Raw genomic sequence first — 23,010 nt, 5'->3', positions numbered from 1 at the left:
TGCTTTTTTATTAAATTAGCTTAAGTCTTTTATATATAGACAAGTAAAAAAAATACGTATGAAAGCATTTATCTTTTCTCCCATTCCCATACTACACAGAATACTGATCGCGGCGGGGGGTTCTTCTTAATAGAGAGCCTCTCTCTTCATCTTTAGCCTCTTCCTGATGCTTCCTAACCTCTGACTGGGAGTACTTGCTAGAGTCAACCCACATTTTAGAATAAAGCTAAATGCAACAGTAAGTAGCCAACAATAAAAATGCACTATGTCTTCTAAATTTGAAGAGCAACAAGAAATTTAGTAGCTGCTGAGAGTGGAACAGAATCTCAGGATTCATCTATTTCAACTGCACTGACAGAGGAGGAAACTGATACCTAGGGAAGTTAGGTGACATTTTCAAGGTCACCCGGCATTGTTGGAACTAGAATTCAACTTCCACCCCAGAGGTTTCCTCACGATAGCACTACTCTTTTCACGATGCCTACTATCCCATCCAGTTATTTTAGGTATAGACAGTTTTCCCAAAAGCTCTCCTGATGCATTTTCCCATGCAGGCCCCAGGTCAGGACATGCAGACCTCAGGAAAACGATGTTTGTTGTGATCCTGTCTATAAAAGTCTCTCATTGTGCTTAACCCAGCTCAGCCTTTCCATCTACAGTAATGAAGTGATTTAAGTTTGAAGTCAGTACCACGATCGAAGGGCCAGTAATGAGGAACTTAGGTGATTAACAAAACTTATTTTTTCTACCCCATCAGCCCATTCCATTGACACCCCAACCCCCAACTCTAAACAATATATCAAAAAGGAAACTTTACTCTGCCAATAGCCCAGTCTCTGCAATGAGGTCCAGATATTTTGGAATACATTTAACCAGGAAGCTGAAGTGCCTCAGCATGTACTTTTTAAAAACTAGAGAATTGTGAAGAATCAAAATGTTTATCTGTTCATGACACAATGAGAAACATACACCTTGGAACTAAAAAATAAGTTTTTAAAAAAGGTATTTAGAAAAAGGACAAAGAGGCCGGGTGTGGTGGCTCATGCCTGTAATCCCAGCATTTTGGGAGGCCGAGGTGGGCACATCACGAGGTCAGGAGATCAAGAACATCCCGGCCAATGTGGTGAAACCCTGTCTCTGCTAAAATACACACACACAAAATTAGCCGGGTGTGGTGGTGCATGCCTGTAGTCCCAGCTACTTGGGAGGCTGAGGTAGGGGAATACTTGAACCCGGGACGCAGAAGTTGCAGTGAGCTGAGATCATGCCACTGCACTCTAGCCTGGCAACAGATTGAGACTCTGTCAAAAAAAAAAAAAAAAAAAAGAAAAGAAAGAAAGAGGAGGAAGAATAAGCAAGTAACATGCAAACACCATTTGGCGATACTATTTCCAAGCATGTAACCTTATAAAAGCTTTCAGTTGAACAGTATTTATTAAGCACCTACTATGTGATCAAGGGAATGTGCTAAGTCCTAAGATGAGAAAGATCACTGAGATGGGAACTCTGCCCTCAATGAGCTCCTGCAATGATTACACACAGTTCTCCTGACTCCTAATTCTCATTAAAGCCAATAGGCACTTCTTCCCCTATTCCCCAAATTCAACTCTTCCTCATCCCGTATTCTGTCATGTTCCCATTTAAGCCTCAACCATTTCTTTTATTTATTATTTGTATTTTTTGAGACACGGTCTCGCTCTGTCACCCAAGCTGGGGTGCAGTGGCGTGATCTGTCATCTCTGCTCACTGCAACCTCCACCTCCCGGGTTTAAACAACTCTCGTTCCTCAGCCTCCTGAGTAGCTGGGATTAGAGGCACATGCCACCATGCCTGGCTAATTTTTTTTTTTTTTTTAAGAGATGGGGTTTTACCATGTTGGCCAGGCTGGTCTCAAACTCCCAGCTGAAGTGATCTACCCACCCTGGCCTCTCAAAGTGCCAGGATTACAAGTGTGAGCCACTACGCCCAGCCAATCATTTCTTATTTGGGTAATTACAGTTAGTTTGTATTACCAGGTTGAGGAGCTCTTCACACTTGATTGAAATTTAGAAAGGTCATGTGTTCTTGTGCCTATTATATTACCTGTGGCATTCTATTTACTCTCCAGACCTTCTTCTGGTCCTCACCCGACTTCTCTCTCTTCATGACTGCCTTCTTCTCTCTAATTCACTACCCTTCCCCATCAGACTTTCTCCTTCTCTTGTCCTTTCTGCTGACTCCATGAACCTAAAGCTAATGTGCTCCTAGGTGACTTGGATTTCCATTTCCATTTCCAACTCCAAATTTTTCCTTTTTTTTCCTGCCAAACTTTGGAAGTACTGCATATTCTGTATCTTCCAGATTTTTTCTCTTAAAATTTTTTTTATTTGTATAAATGTAAGGGTTACAAGTGTAATTTTGCTACATGGATAGACTACATAGTGGTGAAGTCAGGTCTTTTAGTGTATCCATCAGCCGAATAACTAATATACCCTTTAATTAATGTCTTATCATCCCCCCACCCTTCTGAGTCTCCTTTGTCTATTATTGCCTATCCATGTCCATGTGTACATATTATTTAGCTCCCACTTATAAGTAAAAAGATGTGGTGTTTTTCTGTTTCTGAGTTGTTTCACTTAAAATAGTGGCCTCCAGTTTCATCCATGTTGCTACAAAGACAGGATTCCATTTCTTATTGCACATTTCTTATTTATGGCTTAAGATTATTTCTTTTTATACATATGATATTTAAGATACATATATGATATTTAAGATATATATATATATATAAAATGTATATATATACACACACCACATTTTCTTTATCTAATCATCCATTGATGGGCACTTAAGTTGATTTCATATATCTGCTATTGCGAATAGTGCCGTAATAAAAATTTGAGTTCGTGTATCTTTTTGGTACTATGATTATACCAGACTTCTTTTCTCTTGTTTCCTTCCAACAGTCAGCAGAAGGGAGAAATTGCTCACCTCCTGAACCTGAGAAATTCACCAGGCCCTTCCCTTTGGAGAACCAATTGGTCAATCCTACTCCTAAAATTAGGCTTGTAACTCAGAGAACACAGGCCCTCCTTTTAATTGTATCATCTGTGGTCCACCAGCACACACCTCCCTGTGGCTAAAATGGGATTGCAGCCACAAAACAGAATTTCTTAGGATCTATTCACTCACGGTCTTCAAGAAAGCTCAGGCCCTTGAAATTCTTCCCAAATAATTCTGGGAAGGCGCAAGCTCATGCTTTGGCTGGCACATGCCTGTCTCCACGTACCCCTGACTTTTCTCTTCTGCCCTGGATCACAGTAATAATGACTTCCGTTGCTGCGGATGACAAAGGAGCAGCTGTGCTGTGGTTCCTGCCAGCCCTGCCAGTGCCTCTGCCAAGGCTGCCAACTGAGCAGGGCTCATCTGGATCCCTCATGCTCTGTCCTTAACCATGGAAGATGCTGCTGCTGATGCCAGCAGAAAGAGCTAATTCCATCAATGTCCCCGCTGCCTCTGCTGTCAGTCTCCGTGCCACACCTCACGCACACCACTACAGAGACACTGATGTCAGCGACAAGGGCGTTCTCTCCTATTTCCACTGGCACCAATTCTGCTGACATCTTCAGCTCTCAGTAGCCCATGGAGATTTTAGCAAACCAATCTTTTATTGGTTTTTATCTATTTTTTACTGGAGCTCCCTAAACCCAGGACTCAGATATGAATCCAGAGTTGCTGAATCACTGGACAGCTGAGTGATAAACCCTTGGGCTGCACTTAACATCACTCTTCCCCTCCTGTACTCACCCAGAATGTCTTTGAGCTAAGCCCTTGCTTTTCAGCTCTCCCTTCCTTAGAATGAGTTCTGTTCTCATGTAAACAGACCTCTGGCAGGCTTATCCTGCCAGTTCTCCCATTATGCCAAAAAATCCACTAAAGAGTACAGGAGAAAACCTAGGTAAAAATGAGTGACCAAAAATGGGGACATCTGCCCAGAAAAAGAAACCTCTTGACAATACCCTTTAGACATATACAGCCTAACACAGTGGTTCTCAACTGATAAGCTGCCATAAAGAAAATAAATTAGAAAATTTACTAAAGAGAATCCTGTTTATTTGTCCAGCCATTTGTTTCTTCTGAATGAGAACTTTTTCTCTTAATTATAGCTCTTAGTGACTTTCAGTAACAGACAGTTTATTTATTGCACAATTTCTTAGAATTCAATTCTCTCATGACTGTAAAGAGCTAATATTTCCACATAATCAAGTTCTCAATGTTTCTTAGGGCCTTATTTAGAGTTAGTGACTGGATTTCACAACAGTACCACAAGCTTAAGTCTACAAACTACTGCCTCATGCCCATTCCCTCAAGTAGACATTTGCAGGAGGGACAAACCCCATTGTAGTTGCACAAACTGTTAAGAGTGCTATGATTCTTCCAAGGTGTCTACCCACAGGGCTCATTCACATACTAGAGTCTCTTTTTCCTAGGAAAATTGAATTTTCCCTGAACATTTTCCCATAAGCTAGATTTCTTTCTTTTGAGGATCCCTGTAGCTTATATAAACCATCTCCACTTTTCTCTGGTCAAGCTGTGGTAAAGCAGAAGATGTCTGTTTCTAATTGTTTTCTTACTCTTGGCTTTGAACTTCACACGCCTTTAACTGATGCACTTCCTGAAATCACTTCTTTCCCTGGGAGTCTAGCATTGCTAATGCAAACCATGGTCAGCCCCTTGGGCAGGTTTTATCTGCACAGGAATGTCTTGATCAGAGATTGCTGTTCTTATATCCTGCTTGTGTGACTGTGGGTATTATTTGATTTGATTCTATTAGATCAAGTTCATGGTAGACTGTCTTTTCTTTCTATGCTACACTGATTTTATTATGCTTTTTACATGCCAGTGGTTCTCAATACCGCCATACTTAACCTTTTCTCCGAGAACATCCTTTCAGTAATTTATCAAAAAATTGCACACTGACCTGAGCTTGGGTATCTTCAGTCAGCTTTGTCTTGATCACAATTGTTGCTCCAGTCCGTGGGCTTTCAGATCAGGAGAACAAAGAGGAAGGGAAAAAAAGCACACAACGAGGAATTCGGAGTCTTGTGTAAATATTGTTTACAAGGAAGCATGTAGAGTAAATGCTATTTTCTTTAAAAAAAGTACTTGAATGTATTATGTGACAGAACTCATGGAGTTTTACATTTCAAGCACTTAACTACTTCTGTGTCTTTGAGCAGGCTCTTAATTTCTCTGTGTTTCAGCTCCCTTCTGCATAAAGTCAGAACAATCCTGTCTGCCCTGTCACCTCCTAGAAGTCAGGATCATGTGAGATAATCCCATGAGTTGATTTTAAAATATATAAGGCACTACTCACCTGTAATTTGTTAATATTGTCACTAGAAGAGTAGAACTAACTTGTCTGGACAAAGAAGTCATTTTCTTATTAAATGAGTTCCCTTAACTCTCAGCGTTGGCCTTCTGATAAGCAGTGTGTTAGTCTGTTTTGTGTTGCTATAAAGGAATACCTGAAATTGGGTACTTTATAAAGAAAAGAGGTTTATTTGGCTCGCAGTTCTGCAGGCTGAACAAACATGGCACCAGCATCTGCTCAACTTCTGGTGAGGGACTCGGGAAGCTTTTAGTCATGGCAGAAGGCAAAGTGGGAGCAAGTGTGTCACATGGTGAAAAGGGGACCAAAAGAGAGGATGAGGTGCCAGCTCCTTTAAACAACCAGCTCTCACACGAACTAACAGAGTGAGAATCCCTCATTACCACAAAGATGACACCAAGCCATTCATGAGGGGTCCACCCCCATGACCCAAGCACTGCCCACCAGGCCCTGCCTCCAACACTGGGATCACATTGCAACATGAGGTTTGAAGGGGACAAATATCCAAACTATATCCAATAGAATAGACAGTTTCTGTGTGGTGAAATTCCAAGAGACTTGGAAAACATCCTTGACCCAAAAGATGCCTTTGCCACCTGCTTTCTGATAGTTAAAATACAATCAATCACCAAGGACACATTTAATGGTTAGTGCCTAAAAACTCATGAAGGAAAAACATGCTGACATAGATTTATTCAAACGTATGGTGAAAATTAAGAACTGGTTCTAGAACCCATCCTAGGAGCAGGTTTGGATGTTATGGAGTTGGGCAATGCTTGCTTGGTATTCCTGTCTCATAAAGCTTGTATAGTTTGGCTTTCTCCAGACAGTTTGTCACTCTTGGTTCATCAGTTCATTTCCAAATGGCATTAAAAGATGGTCAAATAGCAATTGCCTCCCAGAATCATAGTTGATGATTGACCACAATGGGTATCCCCACCCCCATATTGGGGATGGCTGGTCCAGTATGTAGGTCCACAGGCTGGGTTGGGATAATCAAAACCCTGTTACCAAAGCCAGGCTGAACCACAGTATGTCAAAAATGAAAGGACATTTTAGAGACTAATCAAGGAATCAGTAACTTAAATAGCCACAGAGGACTGGTGGGTAACATGAATGTGTGAATGAGGATGGTATGAGACAATAGGGAGTGGTAGGTTCTGTGGTAAACTAAAGAAGGAACACATGTGCACCACAGATATTTAAATTCAAATCTAATTGAAAGTTGTGTTGATCAAATCAAATATGTCCACAGAGTGACCACATTTGGCCGCCAGGCTGTCAGCATGTGACTCTTGATCCAGCCCCACTTCATCATAAAGGCAACCTGTGGGTACTCCTGCAGTCACAGGAGCCCGTAAGGCCCAAGCTACAATGTCTCAGCTTGATGGTTAAACTTTAAACTCCCCGCGTCCAGATGAACCTCAATTGTGCCTGAATGCATCACAACTTTGTGATTCAGTCACCATGTGTTTCTGTTCTGCTCTTTCTCATCCTCTCCTGCTCTATCTCTTCTTGGGCTGCTAATCTTTTTTTTTTTTCTTTTTCAGACAGTCTCGCTCTTTCACCCAGGCTGGAGTGCAGTGGCATGATCTTGGCTCACTGCAAGCTCCGCCTCCCGTGTTCACACCATTCTCCTGCCTCAGCCTCCCGAGTAGCTGGGACTATAGGCGCCCGCCATAGTGAGGGAAGAACCTCACTGTATGGAATACCAACGGTGCCTTTGCAGAAACATTTATGTCTATTCCAAGGGTGCTACCCCTGTGCCCTCAACACACCACTTTCAGGCTGCAAAGAGGGGAGAATCACTCTGTTTGATTCAGTGCTGCACTTTGCCACGTGGGCCCCAAAGCCACACTGGGTGAGCCCAGAATAGCAGAAGGCCTCTTTGGAAAGAGGTTCCTATGGCTTCTTTTCTCTGTGCTCATCTCTCCTGCATAACTCTAAGACAAACACACAAACACCATCCATCTCTGTCAGAATGAGCCACAGGGCAGGCACAATGCATAGACCGCCAAGAAACATTTTCTCCCCACCCATCCCACCACCAAATAAACAAAAGCAAATCTGCAAAATTGTTGCTTTGACTAAAATATTCCCAGGAGTTTACACTAACCAAAAGAATGCACCTTCTCTGTTTAAAGCCTCATCATGAAGAAAACTGTGATCGGTGCAGTAAGTTGGGACTTGGCTTATATTTGTGCAGCTAAAGGGCCTATTCAGTTGATTCTGCAAGAGCAAGGGTGTCCCCAAGAAGTACTGAATCTCACTTTTAGCAAGACAGACAACTTCTGACAATTTTTTTTTTTTTTTTTTTTTTGAGACAGAGTCTCACGTGTCGCCCAGGCTGGAGTGCAGTGGCACAATCTTGGCTCACTGCAACATCTGCCTCCCAGGTTCATGCCATTCTCCTGCCTCAGCCTCCCGAGTAGCTGGGACTACACGTGCCCACCACCACTCCCAGCTAATTTTCTGTATTTTTAGTAGAGACAGGGTTTCACTGTGTTAAGCAGGATGGTCTCAATCTCCTGACCTCGTGATCCACCTGCCTTGGCCTCCCAAAGTGCTAGGATTACAGGCGTGAGCCACCACACCCGCCCGGCAACTTTTAACTACAATGTTTTAGCTTCTACCCATAGTACCTTAAAAAAAATTGTGGGGTTGACTTTTATTCAGCGTATCGTGATACATGGTCATGCATCATGTAAGGTTGAGACTACATTCTGACAAATGCATCCAGAGGTGATTTTCGTCATTGTGTGAACCACATAGAATGTACATACCCAAATCTAGGTGGCATAGCCTGCTACACACTCTAGGTTCTGCGGTATAGCTTATTGCTCGTAGGCTGCAAACCTGTAGAGTGTCACTGCTGAATACTGTAGATGATTGTAACACAATGATGTTTGTGTATCTAAACATACCTAAACATGGAAAAGGTACAGTAAAATGTATGTTGTAGTAAACTCATGATACCACTGTCATCTATGCAGGCTATCATCAACTGAAACATCATTTTGCAGTACATGACTGTATATTCATAAAGATTTTGAGATTTCAAGAGGAGATGTGTCTACAAATGATGCCATCAAGAGAGTGAAATCACAAACTACAAAACTGGAGAAAATATTTGTAAATTATATATCTGATAAGTGATTTGTATCTAGAATATATAAAGAACTCTTACAACTCAATGATAAAAAGATAATTTAAAAATGGGCAAAGTTTCTAAATTTCTCCAAAGAACATGTGCAAATGGCCAATAAGCACATGAAAAGATGTTCAATGTCATTAATTATCAGGCAAATGCAAATAAGAACCATAGTGAGATACCACTTGACGCCCACAAGGAGAGCTATAATCAAAAGGAGAGATAATAACAAGTGTTGTCAAGGATATGGAGAAATTGGTCCCTCAAACACTACTGGTAGAAATGTCAAATGGTGCAGCTGCTTTTGAAAACAGTTTTGCACTTCCTTAAAATGTTAAACACAGAGTTACTATATGATCCAGATAGGTACCCAAGAGAGTTGGAAACATATGAACACACAAAACTTGTACATGAGTGTTCATAGAGCATTATTCATATTAATCACAAAGTGGAAACAACCCAAATGTCTATCTACTCATGAATGGATAAATAAATGCTATTTATTTATTTAATTACTTTTGAGATGGAGTCTCACTCTGTCGCCCAGGCTGGAGCGCGGTGGCACGATCTCGGCTCACTGCAACCTCCACCTCCCAGATTCAAGCAATTCTCCTGCCTCAGCCTCCCTAGTAGCTGAGACTACAGGCACCTGCCACCACACCCGGTTAATTTTTTGTATTTTTAGTAGAGACGGGGTTTCACCACATTAGCCAGGATGGTCTCTATCTCCTGACCTCCTGGATCCGCCAGCCTCAGCCTCCCAAAGTGCTGAGATTACAGGTGTGAGCCACCACGCCCGTCCAAAATGCTATATATTTATGTAATGAAATATTATTCAGCAATAAAGAAGACTGAAGTGCTGATCCATGGTACAACATGGACGAACTGTGAAGACAGTTTGCTAAGTGAAACAAGCCAGTCAGTAAAGACCACATGTTGTATGATCCACTTACATAAAATTTCTAGAATAGGCAAATCCATATTGACAGAAGGCAGATTCATAGTCATCTAGGACTTGAGGGAGGTGTATGAGAGGAACAGGGAGTGACTGCTACTGGGTATGAGACTTCAGACTGATGGTTGACCAACTCTGTACACTTTAACTGGGTGAATTATATGGTTTGTGAATTTTATCTCAAAAAGCTGTTAAAATATATATTTTTTAAAAGGGGACTGTGGCATGTGAGAAATTCAAAGCCACAGGGTAGAGGCATAACAAAGTTGGCTCTTCTCAATGCCCAATTGTAAATCTGAAGTAAAATTGGTTGAGATATAGATATGGATACAAGTACAAAAGTAGATACAGGTTTTTTAAATATTTTAAATTATTATGACTACTATAACTTTCTATATTGAAGTGGATGGCTCACAAGAAGTTGCAGAAATAGTACACGAGTGTTCCCCTATGCCTTTCTCCTAGCTCCCTACCGTGATGATACCTTATATATCCACAGTGCCTTATATATATGGACACAGGTTTTTCAATGACTTTTCAGAGTTCTTCTCCCATTTTTTGTGAGACATTTCTTTGAGGTTAAGAGGCTCCCATCTGTTTTGTCCCAGTCTCCAAATTTGCCAAAATAGGACAAAACCTCCTTCACCACCAATACCATAAACTGAACGCTGCTTGAAATCCCTGAGTTTGTCTCTGATGCCCATAAAAGGTACATTTTGCAACCACAAGCTCAGCATCCTTTGGAATGGCCTTCGGAGAGGCACATGTGGTCAGGTGCACCACAGTCTGTATGGCACAGCCTCAGGCTGAGGAGCACACGCAGAAGAAGGCTCCCTGGGCCTAAAACTGACATCTGAGTTGGGCTCACAAGCTTTAAGAAGAAGGGGGAGAGAGAGCAAGTGTGAATGAGGGTGTGAAAAACTGCACTTGAACATTGATGCTGAAGGTAGAAAATGAGATGCGAGGCTGCTGAAATGTCAAGTGAGGAAAGAGTAAGTCAACAGCAATGGATAGGCCATGGCAGACAAACCAGATCTTGGGAGCAAACAGGGACAAAAGGCAGCCCTCGAATGGCTGAATGCAAATGTGAGAAAATAAAAAGGCACTGGCTCAGTGTCACGGGTAACATTCAGCCAATTCTAAGTGCAAAGCAAAATGCATAAAATGCAAGGAAACATTGAGTCATTGAAGTTGATTTGAATAGGAGAATACAAAATATGAGTGACTCCCTCAAGGGACATTTGCAGGGTTCTCTTGCCAGGCTCTCCTGTGGCCACAGTCCCTCCATCATTCCATAGATACTTTTAAAGTTCAGCTAAAATTTAAGCAACTTTGCACATTCAAGCCTCAGGCCAGGCTTTCAAATCAAACAGACATGTGCCCCCATCTATTCCAGCTGTATTATCTTGAGCTAGTTACTCACCGGCTGGGAGCCTCAGTTTCCTCATCTGTAAAATGAGAATAATAGTGTTAATAGCACCTACCTCACAAAGTGATTATGAAGCTATATGACAATAAGCATAGAGAGTGCTCAGCCATAGTACTAGCAAAAATAAGTGCCTGCTATATAGTGGCTATAATTAATGTGTGAGCATTGCTTTCCAGCCAAAAACCAAATCCCAGTATGGCCTTCAGAGGTCTCAGTTCCTCCAGCTGAGAATGCCCAACGTTACCTCTCAGCTCCCCCAAGTGCTCTCTTACTGTGTCATTGTGACAAGAGGAGTAAGCTAGGCAAAGCAGCCTGCATCTCTACACTGGTCTGTTTCCGTCCATTTTTGGACTATGAACGACAGAACAAGAGTCTTCAAAGGCATTGCAAATTTAATTTCAATAACCACCTAGATGAGGGCTGCTGGAAACCAGAAAGAGCAGAGATTTCTTCCCTCATGCCCCTCCCAGTCTGCCATCTCAGAAGTACAACTAGCGAAGAGCAGAAACTACTTAAATTAGAAGTGACCCCAGCATGCTATTTAAGCAGTTCCTGCTCTGAGAAGTGCAGAGATTTCACCTTCAAATGGAAAGAGCACAGGACTTGAGTTTTAGTTGTGGTTCCCCACATTCCTCTCCACTACTACCTCATTGCTCTGTTCCCTTTAAGAGAAACAAACCTATTCCTCAATTCCATTTAGATGAAATATCCAGAATAGTTAAATCCATAGAGATGGAAGCAGATTGGTGGTTGCCAAAGGGCCAGGGGAGTGGGGATTGGGGGAAAATGGCTTAATGGTATGTGAGGTTTTATTCTAGAGTGACTGAAATGTTTGGGGACTAACTGGAGATGTCTACACAACATTGTAAATGTACTAAGTGCCACTGAATTGTTCACTCTAAAATGGTTGTGTCTTATATAAATTTCATCTTAATAAGTTATTTTCTAAAATCCCCTGAAAAGAGTTGTCTTTACTTCCTTTCTGTTCAAATTGTTCAACTCTCACTTTCTATGGATCTTCTGCAAATACAGCTTTCCCCTCCACCATTCCACTGAAACTACTATTGTTAAGGTCCTCATGACCTCCAGGATGCTAAATCCCATGGTCCCTTGTTGCCATATGGAGTTTGAAGGGAGGCTGAAAAGTGTGGTCTATTTTAGGCAGCCACATCTCAACTAAAATAAATAAACAATAAGGAATAACTAGCAGTTTCTCTTCGTTTCTTTAAGGGTAAACTACTTAAATGCTAGAAACAATGAATAGTCTCTAAACAGGGGCTGCAGGGGCAACAAGGGACAAAGGCATTTTTTAAAAATTAGATTAATTCAACAGCAGATAGAAAACAAAGAAAAATTTTGGTAAGCAGAAAACACAAAGTAGGAGGGCAGAAATAATTCAAGTAAAGATACGATAACTAATTAATGAATAAAATCATCAATTAAAAGTCAGAGATTTTTTCAAGTAATTGGTCCATTTCATCTAAGTTCTCAAATTTGTTGGCATAGAGTTGTTCAAAGTATTTCTTTTTATTATCCTTTTAATGTCCATGGGATCATTAGTGATGGCCCCTCTTTCATTTCTGACACTAATAATTTGTCTTGTTTCATTTTTCTTAGCCTGGCTAGAATTTTATCAATTTTATTAATCTTTTCAATGAATCAGCTTTTGGTTTCATAGACTTTATTATTTTTGTCTTCCATTTTATTGGTTTCTGCTCTGATTTTTGTTATTTCTTTTCTTCTGTTTGCTTTGGATTTAATTTGCTCTTCTCCTAGTTTCACAAGCTGGAAGCTTAGAATATTAATTTTAAATATTTCTTCTTTTCTATTATATGCATTTAGTGCTATAAGTTTCCCTCTAAGCATTGATTTCATTGCATCATATGTGTCAAGCCTCTGAGCCCAAGCTAAGCCATCATATCCCCTGTGACCTGCACGTACACATCCAGATGGCCGGTTCCTGCCTTAACTGATGACATTCCACCACAAAAGAAGTGAAAATGGCCTGTTCCTGCCTTAACTAATGACATTATCTTGTGAAATTCCTTCTCCTGGCTCATCCTGGCTCAAAAGCTCCCCTACTGAGCACCTTGTGGCCTCCACACCTGCCCACCAGAGAACAACCCCCCTTTGACTGTAATTTTCCTTTACCTACCCAAATCCTATAAAATGGCCCCACCCCTATCTCCCTTCACTGACCCTCTTTTCAGAATCAGCCTGCCTGCACCCAGGTGAAATAAACAGCCTTGTTGCTCACACAAAGCCTGTTTCGTGGTCTCTTCACATGGACCCACATGAAATTTGGAGCCGTGACTCAGATCAGGGGACCTCCCTTGGGAGATCAATCCCCTGTCCTCCTGCTCTTTGCTCAGTGAAAAAGATCCACCTACGACCTCGGGTCCTCAGACCCACCAGCCCAAGGAACATCTCACCAATTTTAAATCGGGTAAGTGGCCTCTTCTTACTCTCTTCTCCAACCTCTCTCACTATCCCTCAAACACTTTTTCCTTTCAATCTTGGCGCCACTCTTCAATCTCTCCCTTCTCTTAATTTCAATTCCTTTCATTTTCTGGTAGAGACAAAGGAGACACATTTTATCTGTGGACCCAAAACTCCAGCGCCAGTCACAGACTCGGGAAGGCAGCCTTCCCTTGGTGTTTAATCATTGCAGGGACGCCTCTCTGATTATTCACCCCTGTTTTAGAGGTGTCTGACCACATGAGGATGCCTGCCTTGGTCCTTCACCCTTAGCAGCAAGTACTGCTTTTCTGGGGGGCAAGAACCCCCCAGATCCTTCTCTCCATGTCTCTACTCCTCTGCTTTTCTGGAGAGCAAGAACCCCCCAACCCCTTCTTCTTCGCCCTTAACAGCAAGTACCACTTTTCTAAGAGGCAAGAACCCCAGATCCCTTATTTCTGTGCCCTGACCTCTTATCTCTGCACCCTGATCCCTTATTTCCATGCCCCGACCTCTTATCCCTGCACCCCAATCCCTTATTTATGTACCCCAACATCTTATCTCTGTGCCAATCCCTTATTTCTGTACCCCAACCTCTTATCTCTGCACCCCATCCCTTATTTCCACACCCAAACCACCTATCTCTGTGCCCCAATCCCTTATTTCCACACCCTGACCTCTTATCTCTGCACCTCAACCCCTTATTTCCATGCCCTGACCTCTTATCTCTGCACCTCAATCCCTTATTTCTGTGCCCCAATGCCTTTCCCACTTTTCTGGAGGGTAAGAACCCCCAAACCCCTTCCCTCCGTGTCTCTACTCTCTCTTTTCTCTAGGCTTTCCTCCTTCACCATGGGCAACCTTCCACCCTCCACTCCTCCGCCTTCTCCCTTAGCCTGTGTTCTTAAAAACCTAAAACCTCTTCAACTCACACCTGACCTGAAACCTAAATGCCTTATTTTCTTCTGCAATGCCACTTCACCCCAATACAAACTCGACAGTTGTTCTAAATAATTCTTGTCATAAAATAGGCAAACAGTCTGAGATGCCTGATGTCCAGGCATTCTTTTACACATCAGTCCCTCCATAGTCTCTGTTCCCAATGCAACTTGTCCCAAATCTTCCTTCTTTCCCTCCCACCTGTCCCGAGTCCCAACCCCAAGCGTCGCTGAGTCTTTCTAATCTTCCTTTTCTACAGACCCATCTGACCTCTCTCCTCCTAGCCAGGCCAAGCTAGGTCCCAATTCTTCCTCAGCCTCCACTCCTCCAACCTATAATCCTTTTATCACCTCCCCTCCTCACACCCAGTCTGGCTTACAGTTTCTTTCCACAACTAGCCCGCCTCCACCTGCCCAGCAATTTCCTCTTAAAAAGGTGGCTGGAGCTAAAGACATAGTCACGGTTAATGCTCCTTTTTCTTCATCCGACCTCTCCCAAATCAGTTAGTGTTTAGGCTCTTTTTCATCAAATATAAAAAACCCGAGGGGGGTGGAGCCAAGATGGCCAAATAGGAACAGCTCCAGTCTACAGCTCCCAGTGTGAACCACGCTGAAGATGGGTGATTTCTGCATTTCCACCTGAGGTACTGGGTTCATCTCACTGGGGAGTGCCAGACAGTGAGTGCAGGACAGTAGGTAGAGTACACTGTGCGTAAGCCAAAGCAGGGTGAGGCATCGCCTCACCCAGGAAGCGCAAGGGGTCAGGGAATTCCCTTTCCTAGTCAAAGAAATGGGTGACAGATGGCACCTGGAAAACTGGGTCACTCCCACCCTAATACTGCGCTTTTCTAATGGGCTTATCAAAGGGCACACCAGGAGATTATATCCCACACCTGGCTCAGAGGGTCCTATGCCCACGGAGTCTTACTCATTGCTAGCACAGAAGTCTGAGATCAAACTGCAAGGCGGCAGCAAGGCTGGGGGAGGGACACCCGCCATTGCTCAGGCTTGAGTAAGTAAAGAAAGCGGCCAGGAACCTCGAACTGGGTGGAGCCCATCACAGCTCAAGGAGGCCTGCCTGCCTCTGTAGGCTCCACCTCTGGGGGCAAGGCACAGACAAACAAAAGACAGCAATAACCTCTGCAGACTTAAATGTCCCTGTCTGACAGTTTTGAAGAGTAATGGTTCTCCCAGCACGCACCTGGAGATCTGAGAACGGGCAGACTGCCTCCTCAAGTGGGTCCCTGACCCCCAAGTAGCCTAACTAGGAAGCACCCCCCAGTAGGGGCAGACTGACACTTCACACAGCGGGGTGCTCCTCTGAGACAAAACTTCCAGAGGAACGATCAGGCAGCAGCATTTGCGGTTCACAATACCCGCTGTTCTGCAGCCTCCGCTGCTGATACCCAGGCAAACAGGGTCTGGAGTGGACCTCCAGTAAACTCCAACAGACCTGCAGCTAAGGGTCCTGTCTGTTAGAAGGAAAACTAACAGAAAGGACATCCTCACCAAAAACCCACCTGTACGTCACCATCATCAAAGACCAAAGGTAGATAAAACCACAAAGATGGGGGATAAACAGAGCAGAAAAACTGGAAACTCTAAAAATCAGAGCACCTCTCCTCCTCCAAAGGAACACAGCTCCTCACCAGCAACGGAACAAAGCTGGACAGAGAACGACTTTGACAAGTTGTGAGAGGAAGGCTTCAGAAGATCAAACTACTCCAAGCTAAAGAAGGAAGTTCGAACCAATGGCAAAGAAGTTAAAACTTTGAAAAAAAATTAGAAGAATGGATAATGAGAATAACCAATGCAGAGAAGTCCTTAAAGGACTTGATGGAGCTGAAAACCACAGTACGAGAACTACGTGACAAATGCACAAGCCTCAGTAACTGATGCGATCAACTGAAAGAAAGGGTATCAGTGATGGAAGATGAAATGAATGAAATGAAGTGTGAAGAGAAGTTTAGAGAAAAAAGAATAAAAAGAAATGAACAAAGCCTCCAAGAAATATGGGACTATGTGAAAAGACCAAATCTACATCTAATTGGTGTACCTGAAAGTGACGGGGAGAATGGAATCAAGTTGGAAAACACTCTGCAGGATATTATCCAGGAGAACTTCCCCAATCTAGCAAGGCAGACCAACATTCAAATTCAGGAAATACAGAGAACGTCACAAAGATACTCCTCGAGAAGAACAACTCCAAGACACATAATTGTCAGATTCATGAAAGCTGAAATGAAGGAAAAAATGTTAAGCACAGCCAGAGAGAAAGGTCGGGTTACCCACAAAGGGAGGCCCATCAGACAAACAGTGGATCTCTCAGCAGAAACTCTACAAGCCAGAAGAGAGTGGGGGCCAATATTCAACATTTTTAAAGAAAAGAATTTTCAACCCAGAATTTCATATCCAGCCAAACTAAGCTTCATAAGTGAAGGAGAAATAAAATACTTTACAGACAAGCAAATGCTGAGAGATTTTGTCACCACCAGGCCTGCCCTAAAAGAGCTCCTGAAGGAAGCGCTAAACATGGAAAGAAACAACTGGTACCAGCCACTGCAAAAACATGCCAAATTGTAAAGACCATCAAGGCTAGGAAGAAACTGCATCAACGAACGAGCAAAATAACCAGCTAACATCATAACGACAGGATCAAATTCACACATAACAACACTTCCCTTAAATGTAAATGGGCTAAAAGCTCCAATTAAAAGGCACATATTGGCAAATTGGATAAAGAGTCAAGACCCATCAGTGTGCTGTATCCAGGAAACCCATCTCATGTGCAGAGACACACATAGGCTCAAAATAAAGGGATGGAGGAAGATCTATCAAGCAAATGGAAAACAAAAAAAGGCAGGGGTTGCAATCCTAGTCTCTGATAAAACAGACTTTAAACCAACAAAGATCAAAAGAGACAAAGAAGGCCATTACATAATGGTAAAGGGATCAATTCAACAAGAAGAACTAACTATCCTAAATATACATGCACCCAATACAGGAGCACCCAGATTCATAAAGCAAGTCCTGAGTGACCTACAAAGAGACTTAGATTCCCACACAATAATAATGGGAGACTTTAACACCCCACTGCTAACATTGGACAGATCAACGAGACAGAAAGTTAACAAGGATATCTAGGAATTGAACTCAGCTCTGCACCAAGCAGACCTAATAGACGTCTACACAACTCTCCACCCCAAATCAACAGAATATACATTCTTTTCAGCACGACACCACACCTATTCAAAAATTGGCCACATAGTTGGAAGTAAAGCACTCCTCAGCAAATGTAAAAGAACAGAAATTATAACAAACTGTCTCTCAGACCACAGTGCAATCAAACTAGAACTCAGGATTAAGAAACTCACTCAAAACCGCTCAACTACATGGAAACTGAACAACCTGCTCCTGAATGACTACTGGGTACATAAGGAAATGAAGGCAGAAATAAAGATGTTCTTTGAAACCAACGAGAACAAAGACACAACATACCAGAATCTCTGGGACACGTTCAAAGCAGTGTGTAGAGGGAAATTTATAGCACTAAATGCCCACAAGAGAAAGCAGGAAAGATCTAAAATTGACACCCTAACATCACAATTAAAAGAACTAGAGAAGCAAGAGCAAACACATTCAAAAGCTAGCAGAAGGCTAGAAATAACTAAAATCAGAGCAGAACTGAAGGAAATAGAGACACAAAAAACCCTTCAAAAAAAAAATCAATGAATCCAGGAGCTGGTTTTTTGAAAAGATCAACAAAATTGATAGACCACTAGCCAGACTAATAAAGAAGAAAAGAGAGAAGAATTAAATGGACACAATAAAAAATGATAAAGGGGATATCACCACTGATCCCACAGAAATACAAACTACCATCAGAGAATACCATAAACACCTCTACACAAATAAACTAGAAAATTTGGAAGAAATTGATAAATTCCTCGACACATACACTCTCCCAAGACTAAACTAGGAAGAAGTTGAATCTCTGAATAGACCAGTAACAGGCTCTGAAATTGAGGCAATAATTAATAGCTTACCAACGAAAAATGTCCAGGACCAGATGGATTCACAGCCGAATTCTACCAGAGTACAAGGAGGAGCTGGTACCATTCCTTCTGAAACTATTCCAATCAAATAGAAAAACAGGGAATCCTCCTCAACTGATTTTATGAGGCCAGCATCATCCTGATACCAAAGCCTGGCAGAGACACAACAAAAAAAGAGAGTTTTAGGCCAATATCCTTGATGAACACTGATGTAAAAATCCTCAATAAAATACTGGCAAACCGAATCCAGCAGCACATCAAAAAGCTTATCCACCATGATCAAGTGGGCTTCATCCCTGGGATGCAAGGCTGGTTCAACATATGAAAATCAATAAACGTAATCCAGCATATAAACAGAAGCAAAGACAAAAACCACATGATTATCTCAATAGATGCAGAAAAGGCCTTTGGCAAAATTCAACAACCCTTCATGCTAAAAACTCACAATAAATTAGGTATTGATGGGACGTATCTCAAAATAATAAGAGCTATCTATGACAAACCCACAGCCAATATCATTCTGAATGGACAAAAACCGGAAGCATTCCCTTTGAAAACTGGCACAAGACAGGGATGCCCTCTCTCACCACTCCTATTCAACATAGTGCTGGAAGTTCTGGCCAGGGCAATGAGGCAGGAGAAGGAAATAAAGGGCATTCAGTTAGGAAAAGAGGAAGTCAAATTGTCCCTGTTTGCAGATGACATGATTATATACCTAGAAAACCCCATTGTCTCAGCCCAAAATCTCCTTAAGCTGATAAGCAACTTCAACAAAGTCTCAGGATACAAAATCAATGTACAAAAATCACAAGCATTATTGTACACCAATAACAACAGAGAGCCAAATCATGAGTGAACTCCCATTCACAATTGCTTCAAAGAGAATAAAATACCTAGGAATCCAACTTACAAGGGATGTGAAGGACCTCTTCAAGGAGAACTACAAATCACTGCTCAAGGAAATAAAAGAGAATACAAACAAATGGAAGAACATTCCATGCTCATGGGTAGGAAGAATGAATATCGTGAAAATGGCCATACTGCCCAAGGTAATTTATAGATTCAATGCCATCCCCATTAAGCTACCAATGACTTTCTTCACAGAATTGGAAAAAACTACTTTAAAGTTCATATGGAACCAAAAAAGAGACCGCATCGCCAAGTCAATCCTAAGCCAAAAGAACAAAGCTAGAGGCATCATGCTACCTGACTTCAAACTATACTACAAGGCTACAGTAACCAAAACAGCATGGTACTGGTACCAAAACAGAGATATAGACCAATGGAACAAAACAGAGCCCTCAGAAATAATGCCACATATCTACAACTATCTGATCTTTGACAAACCTGACAAAAACAAGCAATGAGAAAAGGATTCCCTATTTAATAAATGGTGCTGGGAAAACTGGCTAGCCATATGTACAAAGCTGAAACTAGATCCCTTCCTTACACCTTATACAAAAATTAATTCAAGATGGATTAAAGACTTAAATGTTAGACCTAAAACCATAAAAACCCTAGAAGAAAACCTAGGCAATACCATTCAGGACATAGGCATGGGCAAGGACTTCATGTCTAAAACACCAAAAGCAATGGCAACAAAAGCCAAAATTGACAAATGGGATCTTATTAAACTAAGGAGCTTCTGCACAGCAAAAGAAACTACCATCAGAGTGAACAGGCAACCTACAAAATGGGAGAAAATTTTTGCAACCTACTCATCTGACAAAGGGCTAATATCCAGAATCTACAATGAACTCAAACAAATTTACAAGAAAAAAAAACCCCATCAAAAAGGGGGCAAAGGATATGAACAGACACTTCTCAAAAGAAGACATTTATGCAGCCAAAAAAACACATGAAAAAATGCTCATCATCACTGGCAATCAAAGAAACGCAAATCAAAACCACAATGAGATACCATCTCACACCAGTCAGAATGGCCATCACTAAAAAGTCAGGAAACAACAGGTGCTGGAGAGGATGTGGAGAAATAGGAACACTTTTACACTGTTGGTGGGACTGTAAACTAATTCAACCATTGTGGAAGTCAGTGTGATGATTCCTCAAGGATCTAGAACTAGAAATACCATTTGACCCAGCCATCCCATTACTGGGTATATACCCAAAGGACTATAAATCATGCTGCTATAAAGACACATGCACACGTATGCTTATTGCGGCACTATTCACAATAGCAAAGACTTGGAACCAACCCAAATGTCCAACAATGATAGACTGGATTAAGAAAATGTGGCACATATACACCATGGAATACTATGCAGCCATAAAAAATGATGAGTTTGTGTCCTTTGTATGGACATAGATGAAACTGGAAACCATCATTCTCAGCAAACTATCACAAGGACAAAAAACCAAACACCGCAAGTTCTCACTCATAGGTGGGAATTGAACAATGAGAACACATGGACACAGGAAGGGGAACATCACACACCGGGGACTGTTGTGGGGTGTGGGGAAGGGGGAGGGACAGCATTAGGAGATATACCTAATGTAAATGACGAGTTAATGGGTTCAGCACACCAACATGGCACATGGATACATATGTAACAAACCTGCACATTGTGCACATGTACCACAACACTTAAATAAAAAAAAAACCACCCAGCCCAGTTCATGGCCCCTTTAGCAGCAACCCTGAGACACTTTACAGCTCTAGACCCTGAAAGGTCAGAAGGCAGTCTTATTCTCAATATGCATTTTATTTTATTACCCAATCTGCTCCCAACATGAAATAAAGCTCCAAAAATTAAATTCTGGCCCTCAAACCCCACAACAGGACTTAATTAACGTCGCATTCAAGGTGTACAATTATAGAGTAGAGGCAGCCAAGTAGCAGTGTATTTCTGAGTTGCAATTCCTTGCCTCCACTGTTGAGACAAACCCCAGCCACATCTCCAGCACACAAGAACTCCAAACGCCTGAACCGCAGCTGCCAAGGTTTCCTCCAGAACCTCCTCCCCGAGGAGCTTGCTGCAAGTACCGGAAATCTGGCCACTGGGCCAAGGAATGCCCACAGCCCAGGATTCCTCCTAAGCCGCGTCCCATCTGTGCAGGACCCCACTGAAAATCAGACTGTTCAACTCACCTGGCAGCCACTCCCAGAGCCCCTGGAACTCTGACCCAGGGCTCTCTGACTCCTTCCCAGATCTTCTCGGCTTAGCAGCTGAAGACTGACACTGCCCAATCACCTCGGAAGCCTACAAGACCATCACAGATGCTATGGGTAACTCTCACAGTGGAGGGTAAGTCTGTCCCCTTCTTAGTCAATACAGAGGCTACCCACTCCACATTACCTTCTTTTCAAGGGCCTGTTTCCCTTGCCTCCATAACTGTTGTAGGTATTGACGGCCAGACTTCTAAACCTCTTAAAACTCCCCAACTCTAGTGCCAACTTAGACAATACTTTTTTAAGCACTCCTTTTTAGTTATCCCCACCTGCCCAGTTCCCTTATCAGGCTGAGACACTTTAACTAAATTATCTGCTTCCCTGACTATTCCTGGACTACAGCTACATCTCATTGCCGCCCTTCTCCCCAACCCAAAGCCTCCTTTGCGTCTTCGTCTCGTATCCCCCCACCTTAACCCACAAGTATAGGACATCTCTACTCCTTCCCTGGCAACTGATCACATGCCCATTACCATCCCATTAAAATCTAATCACCCTTACCCCGCTGAACCCCAATATCCCATCCCACAGCACACTTTAAAAGGATTAAAGTGCCAGGCACGGTGGCTCACGCTTGTAATCTCAGCACTTTGGGAGGCTGAGGCGGGCGGATCACAAGGTCAGGAGATTGAGACCACAGTGAAACCCTGTCTCTACTAAAAATACAAAAAATTAGCCGAGCGTGGTGGCGGGCGCCTGTAGTCCCAGCTACTCAGAGAAGGCTGAGGCAGGAGAATGGCGTGAAACCGGGAGGCAGAGCTTGCAGTGAGCCGAGATTGCGCCACTGCACTCCAGCCTGGGCGACAGAGCGAGACTGCGTCTCAAAGAAAAAAAAAAAAAGGATTAAAGCCTGTTATCACTCACCTGCTAGAACATGGCCTTTTAAAGCCTAAAAACTCTCCTTACAATTCCCCCTTTTCACCTGTCCTAAAACCAGACAAGGCTTACAGGTTAGTTCAAGATCTGTGCCTTATCAACCAAATTGTTTTGCCTATCCACCCCATAGTGCCAAACCTATATACTCTCCTATCCTCAATACCTTCCTCCACAATCCATTATTCTATTCTAGATCTCAAACATGCTTTCTTTACTATTCCTTTTCACCCTTCATCCCAGCCTCTCTTCGCTTTCACTTGGACTGACCCTGACACCCATCAGGCTCAGCAAATTGCCTGGGCTGTACTGCCACAAAGCTTCACAGACAGCCCCCATTACTTCAGTCAAGCCCCAATTTCTTCCTCATCTGTTACCTATCTCAGCATAATTCTCATAAAACACACATGCTCTCCCTGCCAATCATGTCCAGCTGATCTCTCAAACCCCAACACCTTCTACAAAACAACAACTCCTTTCCTTCCTAGGCATGGTTAGATACTTTCAACTTTAGATACATGGTTTTGCCATCCCAACAAAACCATTATATAAACTCACAAAAAGAAACCTAGCTTACCCCATAGATCCTAA

The sequence above is a fragment of the Nomascus leucogenys genome, chromosome 15, assembly GCF_006542625.1.
Source record: "Nomascus leucogenys isolate Asia chromosome 15, Asia_NLE_v1, whole genome shotgun sequence".
NCBI classification, from domain to species: Eukaryota; Metazoa; Chordata; class Mammalia; order Primates; family Hylobatidae; genus Nomascus; species Nomascus leucogenys.
The sequence above is the reverse complement of the archived record's forward strand: the minus strand, read 5'-3'. Positions refer to the sequence as shown.